This window comes from Callithrix jacchus, chromosome 17 (genome assembly GCF_049354715.1).
Source record: "Callithrix jacchus isolate 240 chromosome 17, calJac240_pri, whole genome shotgun sequence".
NCBI classification, from domain to species: domain Eukaryota; kingdom Metazoa; phylum Chordata; class Mammalia; order Primates; family Cebidae; genus Callithrix; species Callithrix jacchus.
This window is the reverse complement of record NC_133518.1, coordinates 17,007,220-17,024,680: the sequence shown is the minus strand read 5'-3', so window position 1 is coordinate 17,024,680 and position 17,461 is coordinate 17,007,220. Positions and strand designations below refer to the sequence as shown.

Sequence of the window (17,461 nt, the reverse complement as noted above, 5' to 3'; positions counted from 1 at the left end):
GAGACCATCCTGGTCAACATGGTGAAACCCCGTCTCTACTAAAAATACAAAAATTAGCTGGGCATGGTGGCGCGTGCCTGTAATCCCAGCTACTCGGGAGGCTGAGGCAGGAGAATTGCCTGAACCCAGGAGGCAGAGGTTGCGGTGAGCCGAGATTGCGCCATTGCACTCCAGCCTGGGTAAGAAGGGTGAAACTCCGTCTCAAAAAAAAAATATATATATATTTTTAAGTTTATAAAATAAAAGCTACAGTAAGCTAAGGTTAATTTATTATTGAACAAAATAAAATAGTTCTTGGCCAGGCGCAGTGGCTCATGTCTGTAATCCCAGCACTTTGGGAGGCCGAGTCAGGCGGATCATGAGGTCAGGAGTTCAAGAACAGACTGGCCAACCTGGTGAAACCCTGTCTCTACTAAAAAATAAAAAATTAGCTGGGCATGGTGGCTCGTGCCTGTAATCCTAGCTACTTGGGAGGCTGATGTAGGAGAATTGCTTGAACTGGGACCGGGAGGCAGAGGTTGCAGTAAGCCAAGATCGCACCACTGCACTCCAGCCTGGGCTACAGAGCGAGATTCCATCTCAAAAAAAAAAGAAAAGAAAAATAATTTTTTATAAATTTAACATAGCCGAAATATACAGTGTTTCTAACATCTAAAGCAGTAGTGTACGGTGATGTCCTAGGCCTTCACATTCACTCACCACTCACTAACACCCACAGCGACTTCCAGTCCTGCAGGCTCCATTCATGGGAAGTGCCCTTTATAGGTGTCCTATTTTTAATCTTTAAAAAAAAATTTTTTTTTGAGCCGGAGTCTCGCTCTGTCGCCCAGGCTAGAGGACAGTGGTGCAATCTCAGCTCGCCACAACTTCCTCCTCCCAGATTCAAGCAATTCTCCTGCCTCAGCCACAGTATCATGTGTCTCAATAGTTCAGTGTCAACTGTAGAGACAACAGGATTGCTTTAGAAATATATTCTAAACACTTTCCTGAGTCTTCTTTTTTTTTTTTGAGATGGAGTCTTGCTCTGTCCCCCAGGCTGCAGTGCAGTGGCACGATCTCGGCTCACTGCAACCTCTGCCTCCCAGGTTCAAGCAATTCTCCTGCCTCAGCCTCCTGAATAGCTGGGATTACAGACGCCCACCATCATGCCTGGCAAATACTTGTATTTTCAGTAGAGACAAGGTTTCACTAATGTTGGCCAGACTGGTCTTGAACTCCTGACCTTATGCAATCTGCCAACCTCTGCCTTTCAAAATGCTGGGATTACAGGGGTGAGCCACTGTGCCCGGCCACTTTACATAGAGTCTGCTATGCCTTGGTTTATAATGGCTTCATCATGTACCTTGCAAAAAAAAAGCTAAGGCAAGATTGCGTACATTCCCTAGGCCAGTTTCCTATGGCTGCTGTAACAAATTTCTACATGTGGCTTAAAACAACACAAATTTATCATCTTATAGTTCTGGAGGTCAGAAGTCTAAAATACATCTCACAGGGCTAAAATCAAGGTGTCAGCCAGATCAGTTTCTGGAGGCTCTAGAGGAGCATCTGTTTCCTTTCCTTTTCCACATGCTACAGGCTGTTGCCTCCTCTAGCTCATGGCCCCCACCTCCATCTTCAAAACCAGGACAAGCGTCAGTCCCACTTCTGCTTCCATCCTCACCATCTCCTCAGACTTCCTGCCTCTCTTTCACTTACAAAGATTCTCGCCATTACAGTGACCCCATCTGCATAAGCCAGGATATCTCCCCATCTCAAGATTCTTGACTTTTTAACATCTGCAGAAATCCTTTTGCCAGGTAAGGTTAACATGTTCATAGGTTCTGGAAATTCAAAAATGGACATCTTTGGGAGGAGAGGCTTATTCCACCTCTTCCTCTTCATAGATTTTATTTTTCTTGCTGTCTTGTTTATTGTCATATTTAACCATTTCTAAAACTGGCATTCTTTCAGTTAGTTATACCTTCCTTCTTTTCTCCCTTCCTCTATTCGACAACCATCTTCTGAGCACCTACTATGGGCTAAGTGCTATGCTAGGTACTATAGGGATACAATTATGTATCCAGACTCTACCAGGTATTTCCAGTCAGTTAATTTCCTTGAAGGCCCTGTTACTGGTGTTAATTTAAATAAGTTAACCTTCAGGAAAGGCCATTGCTAACACTGCAGGTGCAAAAGGTAGTTACCACCTTCTACTGCTGGGGTCATTAAAACACTAGCTGAGACTCAACAAGAAGCCTCAGCAGATTCATCAACACTGAGAAAGCTAACAGCAAATAGGGTGGTCCAAGATTTGAAGTCCTGACTTTCACAAAGGATAAATAGGACTGACTTTCCCTAAGTGGATGCTGATGCTGTGAAGACTGGTCAGACCTTCACCCAAAGGCTGTCACTGTGGACCTCACCATCACCTCCAATCTGCACTCCTGCAAGAAGTGCAGTTTTCTGCAAAATAGTTGAGACCTTTTTTTTTCTTGCAAATTTCCCATAGATCAGTCTCAGGAAATGCTTGACAAAACACTTGGTCCCTAAAGAGTCTTATCTTTTAGAGGTACATGCTGAAATATTCACGGATGAAATAGTATGATAGTCAGGGATTTGCTTCAGAACAAAACGTGTGGGAGGAAGTGGGTAGGGTATCGATGAAACAAGACTGACCGTGAGTTAATCATTGTTAAAGCTGGGTAATGGAACACAGGAGCTCTTTATACTATTCTCATTGTTTTTTTTCTCTTTGCATGTTTAAAATTTTCCTTAATTAAAAAAAAAGTTGGTTAGGTGCAGTGACTTACGCCTATAATCCCAGCACTTTGGGAGGCTGAGGCAGCTGGATCACCTGAGGTCAGGAGTTTGAGACCAGCCTGGCCAACATGGTGAAACCCCATCTCTACTAAAAATACAAAAATTATCCAGGCATGGTGGCTCATGCCTGTAGAGCCAGCTACTTGGGAGGTTGAGGCACAAGAATCACTTGAACCTGGGAGAAAGAGGTTGCAGTGAGCGGAGATCACGCCACTGTACTCCAGCCTGGGCAACAGAGTGAGACTCAGCCTCAAAAAAATAAAAAATAAGGCCAGGAGCGGTGGCTCACGCCTATAATCCCAGCACTTTGGGAGGCCAAGGCGGGTGGATCACTAGGTCAAGAGATCAAGACCATCGTGGTCAACATGGTGAAACCCCGTCTCTACTAAAAATACAAAAACTTAGCTGGGCATGATGGCACAGCCTGTAGTCCCAGCTACTCAGGAGGCTGAGGTAGGAGAATTGCCTGAACCCAGGAGGCAGAGAGTGCGGTGAGCCGAGATCACGCCGTTACACTCCAGCCTGAGTAATAAGAGCGAAACTCCGTCTCAAAAAAAAAAAAAATTAATTAAAAAATTTAAAATGTTGGGCTGGGTGTAGTGGCTCACGCCTGTAATTCAAGCACTTTGGAGGCCAAGGTGGGCGGATCACCTGAGGTCGGGAGTTCAAGACCAGCCTGACCAACATGGTGAAACCCCGTCTTTAAAAAATAAATAAATAAATAAATAATAACATTTAAAATGTTAAGAAGGAAAATTTTGTCACTACATTTCACCTATGTCATTGAAATAAACTTATCATTTGAATATATTTTACTGTCTAAATACTTGCCTTGATTTTAAAAACAAATAAGTACAGGTATATAAATATTTGACAACCGCCAGAATCACAGCAGGGAAGAGAAAATGCTAGCTCTCTTGCCTGCACCTCGCCTTACAGTAATAATGGTCCTGTCCTCAGAGAAGAAACACCTAAGACTCTCAAAACTCATTCCAATAACTGGACTTAAAGGGTTAAACATACCATATGGGGAAAGCTAGTTTAACTTGATTAAAAGATCACTGTGGCTCTTTATGATGGAAATGGTGAACCCATCTCGGAATTTTCACATATTAATTTCCAGGCAGCGTATTAGCATGAGCTTGGGATCATCAAACTATGGTTTTCAGCCTCAGTGCGAACCTGAGAAAAACAACTGAAATGGATAGAATTTTCTTTGGAGTTTCTTTATCTGCATTTTCAGGACTGTGTAAGGGACAGACCACAAGCATTAGAACCAAAAATTGGACTTGACTTCCGTCTCAGACCTCAGGCAGGTTCCTAACCTGTCCAAATCTGTTTCCTCATCTATAAAATATAAAGTAATATCTACTTTGCAGGGATGCTGTGAGGGTTATGGGTGATATATAAAAAAGGCCTCTCCCATCACAACGAGAGCTTAGTGTGTTTACAATTGCATGTTCGTCTTTCCCTTCCCCACATCTCCCATACAGCGCTCAGCACACAGTAAGAACACAGAAATGTTTGCTGAATGAAAGGAAACCTTTAGACGGTAGATAGATGGAGTTAGTGGGAAGAAGTGTTAAGACTACACCAGGCTCGGCCGGGCACGGTGGCTCATGCCTGTAATCTTCAAGAGAAGAAACACATGAAACTCTCAAACATCATTCCAGTAGCTGGACTTAAAGGGTTAAACATACCATATGGGGAAAGCTAGTTTAACTTGATTAAGAGATCACTGTGGCTCTTTATGATGGAAATGAACTGGCCTGACCCATCTCAGAATTTTCATGTATTAATTTCCAGGCAGCATATTTCCACACAGTGGCTCACTTGAACCCAGGAGATGGGAGATGGAGACTGCAGTGAACCGTGAGAGGCCCAGAACACTCCCCTTGTTCAAGGCTCTGCATGAAGAGGAGAAGGAAGAATTTATACGATATTTTACTTTATTGAGATAGAGTCTTGCTCTGTCGCCCAGGCTGAAGTACAATGGTGAGATCTTGGCTCACTGCCACCTCTGCCTCCTGGGTTCAAGTCTCCTGCCTCAGCCTCCCAAGTAGCTGGGACTACAGGCATGTGCCATCATGCCCAGCTAATTTGTGTATTTTTAGTAAAGATGGGGTTTCACCAGGTTGGCCAGGTTGGTCTTGAACTTATGACCTCAAGTGATCCACCATCCTTGGCCTCCAAAGTTGCTGGGATTACAGGCCTGAGCCACTGCACCCAGCCTAATTGTTCAATATTTTAAATGTTTAAATGACTGGCAAGTTGTAGGTGCTCAACAAATATTTGTTGAATGACTACAACAAATTAGCACTGTTGACACAAAAAAGGCAATGCAATACATATGCTATTTAATATTTGTAGATGTTTATTTAAAGATCTGAATTCATACTGCACTGCAGACAGTTGCTTAGAAGCATGCAAGTTTCAAGTTCTGTCACCCTGTGTATACATTTTTTTTTTTTTTTTTTTGAGACGTAGTCTTGCTCTTGTCATCCAGGCTGGAGCGCAGTGGGCGTGATCTCAGCTCACTGCAACCTGCGCCTCCCGTGTTCAAGCCATTCTCATGCCTCAGTCTCTCGAGTAGCTGAGATTGCAGGTACGTGTCACTATGCCCAGCTAATTTTTATATTTTCAGTAGAAATGGGGTTTCACCATGTTGGCCAGGCTGGTCTCGAACACCCAATCTCAGGTGATCTGCCCGCCTCAGCCTTCCAAAGTGGTGAGATTACAGGCCACCGCGCCCGGCCGCCCTGTGTTTACTCTTAACCTGGAGACAACTACCAAGTCTAAGTTTGAAGAGGTAAGGGGAGGACGCTGACCTCTGCAAGGCCCTTGACCCAGTGGCCCCCTGCTGCTGGGGAGATAGGGACCTCCTAGGACAGGGGCTGGGTCCTCAAGACGTGGCAGGAGTAAGGGGGTCGCACTAAGCCCACAGCGGCTCCGGCACTGCGACCCCTGGGGCGTTCCTCTGCCACTCTCAACCCAGCCCCTCCCAGCCAGTCGGGGGCGGCAGTGTCCATGATATTTCTCTGTCCCGCCGGCAGGCGGCGCCCTCCAGCCCCTGTTTCGTCCGGCTGGACGGGGCGCACGCGCTCAAAGGTTGCCGGGCTCCGATGCCCGCATTTCCTGGTCGGGAGCCCGCTGAGCCACAGCGGGGTCGCCGGGGGGTCCCAAGGCCGTGCTTCCCCGCCCTTCCCGGGAGCGCACGGGGCGGGGCGGGACCAGGCGGGCGTGCGGGGCCCTCGCCCCTCCCTCTGGCAGTCACCTGGGCACCCGCGCTGCAGGTGCCGGGGCTTCGACCTTGCGGAGCCGGCGGCCATCGATCCTCAGGTGAGTGCGGGCACGGGTGGAGGGCGTCCGGCGTCCCCGCCACGGTTCAGTCAACGGTCCCCGCGCCGCTCGCGACCTGCCCGGCGGGGCGCGTCTGGGAGGGAAAGGAGTTTCCCTTGCAGGAACTCAGCGGCTGGGATTCTCTGCTACTAAAGAGATCCAGGAGTGGGGCGCGGACGCCCGAGCCTGCCCGCTTCGGGATGGGGGTTACCGCGGAGCCTTAGTAGCTGGGGTCTGTTGTGGGTTTGAGGGCAGGGGTCCGGGGAATGGGCGTGTCCCGCACCCAGTCACTCGCCACCCTCTCTCCAGGGGAGACGGTTTTTAAACATGACAAACCCAGCGAGGTTATGGAAATGAGTGTATGCAACTTCGCTCTTTCCTGGCGCCCATAGGTGAACAGTCACACACACGCGCGCGTGCATTCATTGGGGCCGATTTTGCATCCCCGCGCCTGGCCTCGGGCGTTGGGGGCGGCGCCCCGGCGCGCTCCCAGCACTGGGATTAAGCTCAAGGGCTTTGCTGGGCTGTTTGTTTTCCGAGGTCGTTGCGTCCCGGTAGGTTCCTGGATGACCATCCTGGCTGGCTTAAAATTCCCTTAGATTACCTGCGACCACCCCCAGGAACCCAGCGGCTGAAGCCCCTTCTCCCACCCGCACAGGTGGCCTCGAGGTGGTGGTAGGGTCGCCCCCTGCAGTCCGGAGGCGAGCGCACGAACCCGGCCTCCGGAGGAAGGTTCAGCTGGGAGAAACAGCTCCCGCTTGGTGCTACGCTTGCGCAAAATGATTCTGGTAAGGGGAAGTGTTGCTTAAATCCCAGAGATAACCCCCACCGCGAAGCATTGCCAAGGACGCCGGAGCGAGTGTTTAGCTCTCAGGATTGTTATTGCTTCGAGTGAAATGGTTTCGTGTGTATGAATATAAACATATGTATACATGTGACAAGTTCTTAGACCGGCGGTTCTTTGTGGTATGTCCAGAAAGTTGTTATAGTTACTTGGGAATTGTCAGTGGGGATCAGCCTGGCTGCTATTGGAATTAGAGGGAGGAGGACCTGTGTGCAGTTTCAAAACGAATGTTAATGCAAGGTGTGGACCTTGGTTGGATCCTGATTTGATGAAAGAATGTATTTTAAAACGGAGACGATGGCCTAGTGTGGTGGTTCACGCCTGTAATTCCAGCACTTTGGAAGGTGGAGGCGGAGGGCAGGAGTTCGAGACCAGCCTGACCAACATGGTGAAATCCATCTGTACTAAAAATACAGAAATTAGCCGGTGTGGTGGCAGAGGCCTGTAATTCCAGCTACTTGGGGAGGCTGAGGTAAGAAAATCGCTTGAACCGGGGAGGCGGAGGTTGCAATGAGCTGAGATCCGGCCACTGCCCTCCAACCTGGGAGAAAGAGTGAGACTACATCTCAAAATAAGTTAATTATTTGATGGTATCAAGGATATTATAATAGTTCTGTTTACTTTTGGTAATGGTTCATGATTAAGGTTTTAAAAACCCCTATAGAGACGCAGACTGAAGTTGAAATACAGCTTTGGGCTTTGCTTCAGAATTATTCAGTTTTAGATGCCAACAGAAGTGCGTGGAACAAGATGAGGGGAGATTGTCCATGGATTGTTAATAGTTGAAGCAGGAGAGAACACGTGGACACAGGGAGGGGAACATCACACCCTGGGGCCTGTCAGAGGAGGCAAAAGGGAGGAAGAGCATTAGGACAAATACCTAATGCATGAGGGGCTTAAAACCTAGATGACGAGTTGATGGGTACACCAAACCACTATGGCACATGTATACCTATGTAATAAACCTGCACGTTGTGCACCATGGCACACGTACACCCGTGTAACAAGCCTGCACGTTGCGCACCATGGCACACGTACACCCGTGTAACAAGCCTGCACGTTGCGCACCATGGCACACGTACACCCGTGTAACAAGCCTGCACGTTGCGCACCATGGCACACGTACACCCGTGTAACAAGCCTGCACGTTGCGCGCCATGGCACACGTACACCCGTGTAACAAGCCTGCACGTTGCGCGCCATGGCACACGTACACCCGTGTAACAAGCCTGCACGTTGCGCGCCATGGCACACGTACACCCGTGTAACAAGCCTGCACGTTGCGCACCATGGCACACGTACACCCGTGTAACAAGCCTGCACGTTGCGCACCATGGCACACGTACACCCGGGTAACAAGCCTGCACGTTGCGCACCATGGCACACGTACACCCGGGTAACAAGCCTGCACGTTGCACACCATGGCACATGTACACCCGTGTAACAAGCCTGCCCGTGTGTACTCGTATCCCAGAACTTAAAAATAGTTGAAGCTGGATGTTGGGTATGGAAGTCCTTACACTATTGTTTCAGTATTTGTGTGTGTTTGGCATTTTCCTTGAAACGGAACACCACCACCTGTGGAGGTTTTTTTTTTGATAAGGTAGGTTTGGCACTGCAGCTGCTCTAGATGCAAGGTCTTCCACAGACCCTTGTTCTTTGTAAATTGGGTGTCAAGCCTGCTTCTCCAGACTCAGTCATAAAAAGTTTCTCTCTACTGGAGGTGCCGATGTATTTTGCTCAGAAGGCAGAGGATGTTTGCTGAGTGTGACAAAGCTGAGCAGATCAAGTTGATGCAGGTGGATGCTAGGTCAGCTTTTTTTTATACAAAGGGCATTAGCCAGCCCGCCAGTTGATTGCCTTCAGTCGGGTGGATTGTATAAAACGTGTTAGCAGTTTTTCCTAATTGCCCAAATCCTTTCCAAGTTACGCTCATCAAAAACTAGAGTTGAGAGTAGTGAACACATGTGTCCGTATACACGTAGAATGTCTGTGCACTTCTGGAAGAGCTGACACGGTAAGAACAAAACACAGGATGAGTGGAGAGTGCCGATTGCTTGAGAGAGATCTCACCAGAGTCGTGTTGCCTTTTTCATCTTTACCTCGTTTGCTTCAGGGATCGTGACATGTAAATATTTAGCAAAGAACTGACTCCTAAAACTTCTGCATGGTGTTAACGCCTTTGTTTTCCAAGAACCATGTTTGACAGAGGGCAAGGAAGGAGTAATAGCTATATCTTCATCAGCCTTGCTCATTTTTTCCCTCCAGATTTAGCCTATTTCTACTCATTCTGTCATGCTTGATTAGTAATTTGCAAAAGTAGTGATTCTGAGAGGGAGCTACTGAAGTTAATAGAGGGAGGAACGGGAGGCATATTCCTGAAAGGTGAACCCGCATTTTCTAGTAGCTTCAGTATAACTGAATTTAATGCCTTTTGATTTAAAGATAAAGAAGTCACAGTACTTTGGGAGGCCGAGGCGGGTGGATCACGAGGTCAAGAGATCGAGACCATCCTGGTCAACATGGTGAAAGCTGGTCTCTACCAAAAATACAAAAATTATCTGGGTGTGGTGGCACGTGCCTGTAATCCCAGCTACTCAGGAGGCTGAGGCAGGAGAATTGCCTGAACCCAGGAGGCGGAGGTTGCGGTGAGCCGAGATCGTGCCATTGCACTCCAGCCTGGGTAACAAGAGCAAAACTCCGTCTCAAAAAAAAAAAAAAAAAGCCAAATAGATGAAACCTGAGACAGTTAAAAGTTGAAGTTCCAATGAATCTCCTCAGCCTGGGCCTTGCTCTGGATTCACGTTTTAAGACATGAGTCTTAAAACATCTTTACATCCTTTAGATTCACTAATCTAAATGTGAAGCATGTCCTAATTTCACTGCTCTGACGGGAAAATAATGAGACAACCAACAAAAATCCCCTTATATTGTGGGGAAACGTGACGGTGAATTCATGGTGGTGCTTAAATGAAGTGGAATTGTTTGGTTTGTGGTTGTTTTCTTGGTATGAATAAAAAGTATGCAGCTGTTATGTAACCGTATTTTATAACTCAGTTTCCTCTCGGGTCCCCTAAAACAAGAGTGTGGAAGGAGAAAAACTTGCCTGGCCCTTAGTGACCAACAGTGACCTCATGTGTACTGTCCTCTGTAGGAGGGTGGCAGATTTGGACTCTGGAGAGTTGATTGCTTAGCCATTTTGAGGACTTCCCACAAAGGCGGCACCATTTCACCCTGCGTCACATTATTAAGGGTATAAACACATTAGAAGAGCTCATTGTTCCTTTGTTGGGTTAGAAGTGATAGGAGACGGTGTTGGCAGTCCAGACAGGGTCATTCTTCTAGATTCCTAAGCACTTTGCTTTCATCTACGTTACCTCATCCCATCCTATGAGGCGGAGGGTGGTGACAGGATAATTTTGGTTTTTAATAGATGGGAACACTGAAACATAAGGCAGTCAGTCTGGGCAACATAGTGAGACCTTGTCTCCAGAAAAAATAAAAATAAATAAAAAGAATTAGCTGGGTATGGGGGCACATGTAGTCTCAACTTCTCAGGAGGTTGAGGTGGGAGGATCACTTGAGCCTGGGAGGTCCAGGCTGCAATGAGCTGTGATCACACCATTGTACTCCAGCCTGGGTGACAGCAAGATACTGCCTCAAAAAAAAAAAAGAAAAAGAAAAGAAAAGGAGGCCAGGCGCAGTGGCTCATGCCTATAATCCCAGCACTTTGGGAGGCCGAGGCGGGTGGATCACGAGGTCAAGAGATCGAGACCATCCTGGTCAACAAGGTGAAACCCCGTCTCTACTAAAAATACAAAAATTAGCTGGGCATGGTGGTGCGCGCCTGTAATCCCAGGTACTTGGGAGGATGAGGCAGGAGAATTGCTTGAACTCAGGAGGTAGAGGTTGCGGTGAGCCGAGATTGCGCCATTGCACTCCAGCCTGGGTAAGAAGAGTGAAACTCTGTCTCAAAAAAAAAAAAAGGAAAGAAAAAGAAATCTAAAGATTGCTTTAAATCACTTCTTTAGGGAGATAGGGAAGGAAATGTATCATTTATCAAGAGTTCATTGGCCAAAAAAAAGTTCATGGGCTGGGTGTGGTGGCTTGCATCTGTAATCCCAGCACTTTGGGAGGCTGAGAGGAGGGAAGTTTGCTTGAGGCCAAGAGTTCAAGACCAGCTTGGGCAACATAGCGAGACTCCCCCTTCTCTACAAAAAGAAAATAGTACTAATAAAATTGGCTAGTGGGGTGGATTGGCTTGTGCGAAGCAGTTCCAGGCTGCAATGATGAGCTATGATTGCACCACTGCACTTCGGCCTGGACAAGAGGGCAAGACTCTGTCTCTTAAAAAAAAAGAGTTCATGGTAGTCTTTGCATACATTTTTGTTTTTGTGTTTGTTTTGTTTTGAGACAGTTTTTTGCTCTGTTGCCCAGGCTGGAGTGCAGTGGTGTGATCTTGGCTCACTGCAACCTTTGCCCCTGGGTTCAATCGCTTCTCCTGCCTCAGCCTCCCTAGTAGCTGGGATTACAGATGCCTGCTACCATGCTTTGCTAATTTTTGTATTTTTAGTAGAGATGAGGTTTCACCATGTTGGCGAGGCTGGTCTCCCGCTCTTGACCCCAGGGGATCCCACCTACCCTGGCCTCCCTAAGTGCTGGGATTACAGGTGTGAGCCACCATGCCCGGCTCACACAGGTTTTTAATTCTGACAAATGTCTCTAGGGTTGGGTATTATCAGCTCATTTTGCAGGTGGAAGTTGTAGCTAGAGGTTACTAGTCTGCCTGAGGTCTTACAGCTAGTGAAAGTAGAGCTAAGATTCAAACTCGGCTCTGTCAGATTTGACAGCCTGCGTTATTTCTGGCAGCTTCACACTGCACAGGAAGCGGAGCAACACGCCCAATAGTTGTGTAGTCTAGGCAAACTGTCTCTTTACCACACCCTTCTGTCCTGGTGACACACAGGGGGCATGGGTCACACCCGACCAGCAGATGTCGGACCAGCAGAGTCTAAAACATTGAGTCAGTGTTGAAAATTGGGGAACTTCAAATATTCTGCCCTGACGACTTCCAAAGGCAGCACTAGCGCAGCTGCCGCTTTCGGGAAGGGTGGAACCTTCTAGTCCCCTCAACCCCCAGCAATCCCTAAAGTAGGCCCCAGCCCTGAGATTGCAGTGTCTTTTTTTTTTTTTTTTTTTTAAAGGTTAAGAGATCTTTTTCCGTGTCTCTACCCCAAATGGAATAACAGAAGATAGATGGAGAGGCTCTTGTTGCAAGAAAAATGGGAAAGAACACACTCCTTTGAGGAAATGAAGAGTCTCGGGCTTAGTCTCGGTACTTCTCTGTCAGACCAATAATACAAGCGGCGTTGTCATTGTTCTCCCAAGTTGCCTGTTTTTCTCACTTACCCGGAACATAAGAGTTGGCTACCCCCTGCAGTTCGACAGGGATGGAGGGAGTAGGTGCGGGTAGGCCTCAGGAGGGAAAAGGAGTGCCTCCAGACTCCCACACCATTAGGTCTTTGTGAGCAGGCAGGTGGGGCTCATGCACCTTGGGGGTTTTCCGGGGTGTCCTGCAGGGATGGGGCACCAAGAAGCCCTTGAACCCCTCTCCTTTAAGCACCCTGACTCTGGGACCTGTGTGGATCCTGAGGTTGTGCATCAGCTTTCTGTAGCTGCTCTGAGTGAACCCCAGCCACTCTGAGGGGTTCCTACAACTTGCAAAGGGCCCCTCTCCCCTGTCCTTCTCTGCCCACCACTCTCTGGCTGATGACAAGTTAACTCCTACGCGCTGCTGAGCACTCCCCCCCAGCGCAGCAGAAAGCTCTTCGGGGATGAGGAGCGGAGGTGCCTGCATAGTCCAGCCTTCAGGGGTTTCTGTGATGCAGTTCCCAGGGTGGCTTAATTTCCTTGCCTTGAAACTTTCAGTTAAGGGTCATGGGACAGATGGTGTCGCCTCTGTCAATAGCTGGAGTTTCATGACAGTTGAAGTTTCTCTTTAGATCTCTTTCCTTCCCATGAGTTCTGCATTTTCTTCCCCTGTGTGTGTGCTGTGTAGAATGAGAAGAGCAAATTCCACAAACGTGAACCTTGTGGAGTGGTTTCAAGGACATGTCAGGTGCTGCTGTGGGCCTTTGTCACCCGAGTGGTCAGTCTAGGTAGGTGTGTATGTGAAGGGACGGCACATAAACAAGGGCTCCGAGTGAAACACCTTGTTTTGGCTGAAAGAAACGAGTTCAGAGGCTGACATGTCTATGTTTTGTGAATGCCAGACCAGCTTCTTGATGGGATCCTTTCCGGAGAATCTGGAAGTCAGGTTTGTTGGTGTGTGTTCCCTCAGGTGATGATTAACCCTTTGTCAAGGAAGAGCGGGTTGATTGATCATTAGCCAGAGCAAACAGGGTGAGGCAGGGCAGGGCAGTCTTGAGTGTAGACTCAGCTGGATCACGGGGTTTCATTTCTGGTTATTCCACTATCTGTATGACCTTGACTCTTTTTTTTTTTTTTTTTTTTCTGAGACAGTCTCGCTGTGTTGCCCAGGCTGGAGTGCAATGGCGCAATCTTGGCTCACTGCAACCTCCGCCTCCCTGGTTCAAGTGATTCTCCTGTGTCAGCCTCCCAAGTAGCTGGGACTACAGACATGCCCCACCATGCCTGGCTAATGTTTGTATTTGTATTTTTATTTATTTATTTTTTTGAGACGGAGTTTCGCTCTTGTTACCCAGGTTGGAGTGTAATGACACAATCTCGGCTCACTGCAACCTCCGCCTTCTGGGTTCAAGCAATTCTCCTGCCTCAGCCTCCTGAGTAGCTGGGACTACAGGCACGCACCACCATGCCCAGCTAATTTTTGTATTTTTAGTAGAGACAGGGTTTCACCTTGTTGACCAGGATGGTCTCGATCTCTTGACCTCGTGATCCACCCGCCTCGGCCTCCCAAAGTGCTGGGATTATAGGTGTGAGCCACCGCGCCCAGCCCGCTAATGTTTGTATTTTTAGTAGAGATGTGGTTTCACCATGTTGGCCAGGCTGATCTCGAACTCCTGACCTCGTGATCTGCCCGCCTCAGCCTCCCAAAGTGCTGTGATTACGGACATGAGCCACTGTGCCTGGTCTTGAGTCATATTTAAAATCTCTTTGTACCTCAGTTTCCTCTGTGCAAGATAGAAGGAATAATAATACATACATACAGGGCTGTGACAATTCGATGGCACGTCAGGTGCTTGAAACGGTGCCTGGCATGGAGTGGGATGTACTGTGAGTTCGCTATTGTTGTTGCTGTTGTTAGAGCCTTGCTTCCTTTACTTTCACTTTTCCTGGGGGAATTTCCCCACATGATGTTAGGAGAAAGACCACAGGGAAGAAATTCGTCCCAGCTCTGACCTCTGTTGTTGGAGTGAGCCGTGGTCTGCCCATCAGGGGTTGCCACGTGGCCTCAGGGAAATGTTCTCCGTGACAAATGCTAACAGGGTGTTTGATGCAGCAGCAGCTTTGGAACTGATGAGACCCGGGCCACAGCTTGTGACGTTGAGCCAGGGCTTTGGCTTTGTTGTTTGGGGATTAAAATCTCCGCTGACTGTGGAAAGGAGTTGGAATCCACTAGCATTCGTGTGGACACAAACTCCACCCCCTTATGAGAGAGCAGACTAGTGTTAGCTGGGACACATAAGTCCCAGCCTCAGCTATGCCACCGCCACAGGGGTTTAAGGCTAGGTCTTCTGGGCAGCCAGTGCCTCTTATGTCACCTGGGGATAAACACATCTAATAGGAACGTTGTGAGGGGCTAACCACCTTTTATGAAATCCTGACACAGACACAGCGAAGTACAATGTCTGACTTGCCCCTTAGCAGTAAAATTACAGAACAGATACATTGAGAGGCTTTTTAACTTGGAAAAGTAAGATATGTTGTACTGGACCGAGCATAGAAAGTCAACACCAAGACAAAAGTATGCCAAATTGCAGGGTCTTTATTGCCGGCGGCCACGGAGGACTCGCATCTCTCCAACCTGTGGCCCCGAAAGGAGGGTGGTGTCAAGACCTTTTATACCCATAAAACCACCTTGGGAGTGAGGGGCTTCAGACGTTCCGAGGGCTAGTGGATTCTGCAAATCACCTTCTGGGCGGAGATGAGGGTGAGGGGGTTCTGGACATTCCAGTGGATTCCTGGGCGGAGATGAGGGTGAGGGGCTCCCGACATTCCGAGGGCCAGGGGACTTTTTGACATTCTGATTGGTAGTTAAGTGGTTCACAAAAGTCAAGATTAGCATTCGTTTACACATTGTCTGGGTAGGGTGGGGATCACAGTCCTGAATTACTTATTCACATTTGGGTTATAGAGAGCAGTTTCAACGGAAAGCCGAGGTATGGTGGAGGTTTGCAGATTTATGGGGCTTTTACCATGTCACAGATACATGCTGTTAACTAACGCTTATTTAATATTTTATAGCTCTTTAAACTAGCAATGCAGCTTTCGGTGTGTTTATACTGCTTCGATTCCCTCTTGGCTGCCTGTCAGGGGAGGGCCCAAACCTCTCTCCTGTGAGAAGCCCTGCCACACACAGCTTTATCTCGCTCCTGTCCTTTAACAGAATATCGTCAGCATTTTCTTGTTACTTAGTTTTCTCTCAAGCTGATCTTTCATGGCTGCAGGTGGTAGTCCATCTTATGACTGTATCATAATTCATTCAACTCATCCCCTATTCTTAGACATTGAGTTGTTTTGATTCTTCTGGGGCGGCAGTTCTGTGCGCTATTCTAAGTATGCCAAGCAAGCTGCTCACGCAGTAATTATTTCCTTCAACCCAGGTTATTTCCTTATGATAAATTAGCAGAGTGCAGACACTGGGCCAAAAGGCAGGAACATTTTAAACCCTCCTTAACATGCCCCAGGAGTATAGGAAGTGCCTTGACATTGTACCTTCCCAGACACTGGGTAGTGTGGGCTGTAGACAAACTCCAAGGAACAGGGTCATGCCTCATTCACATCACACCTCCAGGCCTGGTGAAGAGCCAACTCGGAGGGGCACTCTAAGGGGACCTGGGGCAATGGAAAGGAAGCGGTGGAAGGATGGGCAAGCTGCCTGTGGTGGCGGCGCTCCTTTCCTCCTGGCCTGAGTCCTGAGTCACGGTAGATGTCACTGACCAGGCAGCAGCTTTCCTCAGGGTGTGTCCCCACAGTTTAGCCTTTCCTCCCGGCACCCATCTTCCTGTGGCTCAGGAGCCAGAGCGGATTGTGGAGGCCTGAAATGACCACTTGGTGAGTCTGGAACTGGCTGGACCTGATTGCTACCAAACTTGTTTTTGCTTCACAAGTCTGAGACTGTTAGGTTCTTTAAGACTTACTTCCACTCGCCAGCAGCCCAGGAACCTGATATTAAGTAAACTTTATTCTGAAAGGTACACTCAGAATATCACCTTTTTTTTGGAGACAATTTCAGTCTTGTTGACCAGGCTGGAGTACAATGGTGGATTCTTGGCTCACTGCAACCTCCACCTCCAAATTTTTATAAAAATACAAAAAATTAGCTGGGCACGGTGGCGCGTGCCTGTGGTCCCAGCTACTCGGGAGGCTGAGGCAAGAGAATTGCCTGAACCCAGGAGGCGGAGGTCACGGTGAGCCGGGATTGCGCCATTGCACTCCAGCCTGGGTAACAAGAGCGAAACTCCCTCTTAAAAAAAAAAAAAAAAAAAAAATACAAAAAGTTAGCCAGGTGTGGTGGTGGGTGCCTATAATCCCAGCTACTCAGGAAGCCAAGGCAGGAGAAGAATTATCCTGCTAACCCTGTCTCTACTAAAAATACAAAAAATGAGCACCACGCCTGGCTAATTTTTTGTATTTTTAGTAGAGACGGGGTTTCACCATGTTGGCCAGGCTGGTCTCGAACTCCTGACCTCAGGTGATCCACCCACATCAGCCTCTTAAAGTGCTGGGATTACAGGCGTGAGCTATCACACCCAGTTGACGATAACATTTTTAAAAATTGAAACATCAGTGTTGTATATGTGATTGAGTCACAGTTGGAACTTCGATGCCTGGAATAAATTTTTCACCCTCCATAAAAATTTTTGGAGTAAATAAGTGAATTAATATACAATGAGTTTGATTCTGTTTCATTATTCACATATACTAAATGTATTTTTGTTTGTATCATGACATAATTAAAACACTTAAAATGAGTATCAAATCACTCGTCACCCATTTATATTAACTATTTGACATGGACAGCAGAAACACACACCTGTACCTCCTGGAGATCCGTGTGATTGATGGATGCTGATTTGTCTAGTAGTATATCTTTCGGGGGGGCATTTTTAAGTATTTCAACATTTGTTGAGGTACATACAGTAAAATGCACAGATCTTGTGTTTAGTTTTGATAAATGTATGCACCTATGTAAACAACCATTCCTGTCAAGACACAGAGCATCTTCAGGCTTCAGGCAGTTCTCTCCTGCCCCTCTGCAATCAGTCCAGAGGC

At 47.6% G+C, this 17,461-nt stretch overlaps 1 protein-coding gene across 6 annotated transcripts in view; it reads left to right on the top strand.

The window, feature by feature from the left end:
* Window positions 1-5,903: 5,903 nt before the first annotated feature.
* Window positions 5,904-17,461, top strand: part of GPR160 (G protein-coupled receptor 160) — a 47,660-nt gene continuing 36,102 nt past the window's right edge. For 2 of the 6 annotated variants that reach the window (XM_035278834.3, XM_035278832.3), the window contains exon 1: window positions 5,904-6,138. The gene's annotated coding sequence lies outside the window, so the exon portion shown is untranslated. Of the gene's footprint in view, window positions 6,139-6,211; window positions 6,371-6,664; window positions 6,693-6,793; window positions 6,927-17,461 lie in introns of those variants that run through there. The other 4 variants (XM_035278831.3, XR_013528426.1, XM_035278830.3 and 1 more) reach the window with 4 other exon arrangements.